Raw genomic sequence first — 6,000 nt, 5'->3', positions numbered from 1 at the left:
TAATATTTCTAACTGAGTCCTGTTATGAGGAGAACAGGCTGTCATTGAATTTCTGAAAATACGTGTATCGTCATGAAAAGAATACTGAAGAGTTTCTGACTTCTGGAGGGATCAGGTAGAGAGAAAAAGATAAATGTTCCCACCTTTGTTGCAAAGACACACTTTACCAAATTGCTCTAAGTCACAGACAGCGTCAAGGAGAAGAGAGAAAGGAATCTTTTAAATACCGTTCAGTGTGATGATCTTAGTTATCAAACACCTGCATTCTAGAGCATTTGTCAGGATCTTTTCCATGAATTTCTCTGAAGATAAAAGCAATTTGCAAAAGCACCAGAGTAAAGCTGTGACTGTCTGTAAATGACAAAAGACTTAAAAATAGCAATGGTTAGAGATCTGATGAAAGCTCATTGCAATGCAATCGACCAAGAAGTTGGGTTATTTCTGTGACACACAGCGTTTCAAGATAATAACTAGAATTATGACTGAGAACATGATACTAGGGCGTATCAGAATTTTAGGATTTTTTATACAATTTCTAGGACACTTATGTTAGTAACATTCACCTGTACAATAAAATCTAAGAAGGTTTATTGTCACTTATCTGACCATGTTGCCCATGTCGTTTGATGTGTGAAATAGCCTGATTAGTTCAACATTTTTCCAGGTGGAAGATGAATCCTTTGAGACCCCCCAGGGCCCATTGGAAAAACCCAGAGGTATTTCAAGGTCAGAGAGACTTAATCTACAATTTTATTTCTTTGAGAAGTTTGTTAAAAACATCAAAAGTTTCTGGACATTTGACCAAACAGGATCACAGATTTTTATGAAACAATACTTAATTATCCATTTAATGAAAGTGACAAAAAGATTTCAAACAAATGTTGAAGTTTACAGAGCTGCAAAAAGCCTAAGTTCTTTTAAGAGAGAAGACGCAGCTTTCTTAAGTAAAGACCCAATAAAGATGAAACACAGAATCTCTGTTTCTAGAAAGTTACATAACAGGTAAAGAAACTTTGTTTACAATTTATTACAAGGAATAGACCAATAATCTAAGAAAACTCTGTCCTTTTATTAGAGAGAAAACCAAATTCTAATTTTGCGCCAGTGCACTTTTGATATTAAAACTCATTTTAACACAAACTTGACTTAATTTTGGCCAGCTTGGCCACACACTAAATTCCTTTTCAAAGACTCTTTTTCCACAAACCTCCTGTGTCCATTTTAGTTTGTCTCTCGTCCTCTTTCTCTTTACAAAGTAGCCAGTTTTATTTTAGCACAAAATTACTTCCATTTCCTTCAACAAAATACATTTCCCTTTCTCTTATCTTCTTTCACCAAAATATACATTTTATTTCCTCTGTGTACAGAGATGTTATTACTACACTGATTAGAATTCTTAGCAAACCCTAACTAAGAAGTATGCAGAAGTGCTGCCTGTTACATCAGCATTCCTTGGATTGGTAAGTTTATAAATACATTTTACAATTTCCAGAGATGTGCTTTTTTTATAGTACAATCTTTTTTCTTTTTAAAGATTTTGTTTTTTTCCTTTTTCTCCCCAAAGCCCCCTGGTACATAGTTGTATATTCTTCGTTGTGGGTCCTTCTAGTTGTGGCATGTGGGATGCTACCTCAGCGTGGTTTGATGAGCAGTGCCATGTCCGCACCCAGGATTCGAACCAACGAAACACTGGGCCGCCTGCAGTGGAGCGCGCGAACTTAACCACTCGGCCACGGGGCCAGCCCCACAATCTTTTCTTTTAAGTTTTAAAAAATTTTTTTGGTGAGGAAGGTTTTCTCTGAGCTAACATCTGTGCCAATTTTTCTCTTTTTGCTTGAGGAAGATTGGCCCTGAGCTAATATCTGTACCACTCTTCCTCCACTTTATGTGTGGGTCACTGTCACAGCATGGCTGATGAGTGGTGTAGGTCCGTGCCTGGGATCCAAACCATTGAACCCCAGGCTGCCAAAGTGGAGTGTGTCTAACTTAACCACTACACCACAGGGCCAGCCCCTATAGCACAATCTTTCTAATGTGGCACAAAGCATGTTTACTAACAGGCCCAATTTTATCTTTAGTTTCTCTGTAAAAAGAAGCCGAAAAGTAGGTAAACCTGAAACCTACGTTCAGCAATCAATGGTTCAGTATTTTTATCTTATTTGGAAATGATCCAGACACTCGCGACTATCCGTCATCTAATTTAGCAACACTTTTAAGATTTCTGCTTATCAAAAAAGAAAATAAAGATTCTGGGAGCTCTTTTCAAGTACAAACTGATAACTCTGAAGACACCTATTTCAATTGAACTAAACTTAAATTAGCCTTCTTTACCAAAGATTACCCCAGATCATGTGAACCTGAAAAGCGTTTGGACTAGCTTCTATTATATTTTTGGAACTTTGTCAATACTCCATCATATGACCAGTTGATTTCCTTCAGGCCAGTTAAATAGAGCTCTCTTAGAAATTAATTTTGGCGATACCATCTGGAGGCAGGAAAATATCACATCTCTGTAACAGACACGCACAGACACACAACATACAGACGGGCAGAGCCAGAGGTCTTACAGCTTTCACCGAAAAAACATTTAGTCATGTCTCAGGTACAAAACTCAAAGAACAATCGGGTCCAAATTGTGTTTCTGGCAGATGGACTGAGTTACAGTTCCTTGCTCAGACGGCCAAAGTCTTTAGGAACAAAGATTTTCATTTGTGTGCTGCAAGGACCCTTTTAGAGCTGCTTTCGGAGTCATCTTGTCTTTTAGAAACTTCTGCCTCCCGATCAAAGAAGCCATTCTGATGTCTCCCAAGAGGCTTGGAATCCTTCTTTCAAGGGTGCCTCTTAAGGTGCATGTCTCTGAAACAAAGTTTCCCCAGAGCGGCCACCACAATTCCAAATTATCCAAAAGTTCACCCATTTTTCCAGAAAGGCACAAGATCCTGGCCCACACGCCAGGTCGAAGCCGTCTTTCCTTTGATTCCCTAAAACGTCTTAAAGACGAGGGGTCCTGTTTTCCAATAACTGTTCCGAAACGCTGGAAATCACGGGTTCTCCCCCCTTGTAAACAGGATGGATGACTCGCCAAGAAGCTTCAACAAACAGGCAGAAACAGAAAGCAAATTTTCTCCTAGGAGTTTTGGAGTGTTTTTGTCTATTATCAAAAGTCTGGGGTAATTGCTATTTAAAATTTTCCTTCTAGTTGTTTATTTGCTCCACTTAACTTAGAAATAGTAATTAGGGGTTTAGCGTTTGAATCTTCAGAGGATCTGATTTTAAAGGGGCAGGTTTTCACGGCGGGGGAGAGAGGGGGATGGCACTGGGGGCCCGAGCCGCTGGTGTCTGAAGACAAAGAGGCAGGGGGAAGGGAAAAGGAAAAAGAGGCCTCCGAAGCCATTTGACTTTTTTCAATTGTTTGTTCGTCTCAGTTAATTTAGGAACGGCATTTTGCAAAGAGGCAATTTTGGAGTCTTGGCTCCGTTTGGAAGCCCGCAGGTACCAATTAAAACAGGCATTCCATCCAGCGCGTTTGACTTTAGCGCCGCAGCTTTCTGATTCAGTTCTGAGAGAAGGAAGTTTGGGGAGATTGAAAGTTCCCCATAATGGCTATCGATGTTGTAAATCATTTCTGGTTAAATCAGTCCATTGTTTCTAAACATGAAACCGGCAGGGGTCCCTGAAGGAGGGCTACCCTTAGAGCATTTTTATGACTCAGATCCCGCTTCTCAAAATTTTACAAGAACAAAAGGAAATTTCTAGCAAGACCGATTCCTAAAAGAACCTTATCCTTTTAGTGCAGTTTCGAAAGGAGATCACTGGACGAAGCTGGACACCAAGGATGGAGGCTTGGACCAGAGAGGACAAAGCCAGAGGGTTCAGAGAGCGGAGTGTGAACCCAGGAGGAAACGCACCCTCAACTCCAGAGGCAGCCAGAAAGCAGCGAGCTCGACGGCTGTGGGTACCAGCACCCGGCCACTCACCAGCCTCGGAGTCCCTGGGGGTCTCCTCTGGACCCCCCTTCTGACCACCATTTAATGTCCACTGTAAAATAAAGTAGCCAGTCATCTTGCAGCAAAAGGGGTTTATTCAGGAATAGCCAGAGGAATTGCAATTCAGGACATGCACGCTATGGTGAACCAGAGGCAACACTGGAGAACCAAAGAGGGGGCTGCTTTTATAGAGAAAGGGGGAGAGAGTGGGGCTGAAGGAGAGCCCACTGGAGGAGAGTGACAGTTCAGGGTGGCAACGCCGTCTCACTGGCTTTGCTGCGGGGTTTCTCATTGGCTGAGCTGCAGGGTTTCCCATTGGCTGAAATGCGGTGTTTCCCATTGGCTGAGCTGCTGGGTTTCTCATTGGCTGAGCCGTGATGTTTCTCATTGGCTGGGCTGAGGGGTTTCCCATTGGCTGAGCTGTGGTGTTTCCCATTGGCTGAGCTGCGGGGTTTCTCATTGGCTGAGCTGTTGTCAGGTGCAAAGAAAATCTCCCTTTTCCTGCTGGAATGATAGGTAGTTGCACTTCCTGCCCCAATTTGTAGACAAAGAGACAACGGACGGTGTGTGCATGACAATCCCCCCAGAAGGGCTTCCCGCCTCCACTGTAAAGGGCATTTTCCTTTTATTAACTTTCACAAGTCGTATACAAATTACCAGCTTTGCCATGTCCGTGTTGCTGCAACCTCAGAGCCTTTGAGCTCCACCCCCTGCCATTTGCACAGCTGTTTCCTGCACGTTAGCTCCACATGACAACACGAGTGCAGTTTGCACAGCCGACACTCACTCTGGTTTGCCCCTAGCTTACGGGGCTGGGGTCCCCCTCCCACATCTGGCACAGACCTGTCTCACCACCTTTGTATCAGCAGCATTTTAACAGAGCTGTTTTCCACCTCAAGCCAAGCCCTACAGTGAGGTCCTGTTCCCTTGTCCAAAGATTAAACCCGCCGCCCTTTGGAAAGAGGGTATAAAACCATGGGCTCCAGAGCAGACAGCCTGTGACCAATTTTCAGGCTGTGTGACCTTGGATCCCTTACTCGACCTCTCTGTGCTATGGATTTCTCATCTGTAAAATGCGATGACGTGGTGTCGACCACGTAGGGTTGCTGTGACCAGTAACTGAGTAAGTGCAGGCAGAGCACGAGGTAACCTCTCCACGGGGTGAGCCGTTGTCGCCGTTGTTGCTATTTTGGGCAAATCCACGGTGAGAGTGTGAAAGCCGAAGCTAAGGCAAGAGGCTGCACTGTCAGCACCTTCGGGTCCACCTGGGGAGGTGGGCGGGGTCAGGGTGGGTCCCCTGCATTCCCGGGCCCTGGAGGCAGAGTGGGCGAAGCCAAGACTCCTTCCCAGGAGGAGTGAAGGGGCATTTGGAATCCATCCTCGTGAACACTGGCACCCCCGGGAGCTGCTGGGATCAAAACGGGAGGAAGAGATGCTAGGAAATCAGAAATCTTGGGGCAGCAGTGGGAGTCCTCGGGCAGCCTCCAGCCCAGGTGGGATGGGAGGGCAGTCACGGAAGGCTTCCTGGAGGAGACAGCCTGAGTGCTCAGTCTTGGAGCACAAGTGTGAGTTAGCCAGGCTGAGAGGAGAAGACGCCCAACAGAGGGGCTTAGGTCAGAGAGCAGACGGCTCAGCTGGGGCAGCGGGAGGACCCCGTTCTGGGTGGGGGAGCAGGGTCTCCGAGGCAGAGAGAGGGCAAGGGGCCGCCTCCATCTCCTGCTGTCACAGGAAGGAAACACGAAGAGTTACTTTGAAAAGTGGAAGAAATGGCCAAACAGGGCTGCGATTTTGGAGTATTTTTAACGCCGGATGCTGGCGGTTGGGGACGTCCGGTTGAGGAGGGGTTGCTGGCCTCAGGGGCGGGCCCAGAACGCGCTTTCTCTTGGGCGTCTGGGAAGCTCGTCTGGCTGGACCGTGTTCGTGACCTGCCCCGGGGCCGATTGACACCATGGACTCGGGACCGAGTGCCAGCCTCGCACGTCCATCCCAGGAGGCCGCAGGGGCTCCGGTCCAG

This window comes from Equus caballus, chromosome 13 (assembly GCF_041296265.1).
Source record: "Equus caballus isolate H_3958 breed thoroughbred chromosome 13, TB-T2T, whole genome shotgun sequence".
NCBI classification, from domain to species: Eukaryota; Metazoa; Chordata; class Mammalia; order Perissodactyla; family Equidae; genus Equus; species Equus caballus.
Note: the sequence above shows the minus strand (reverse complement) of the source record.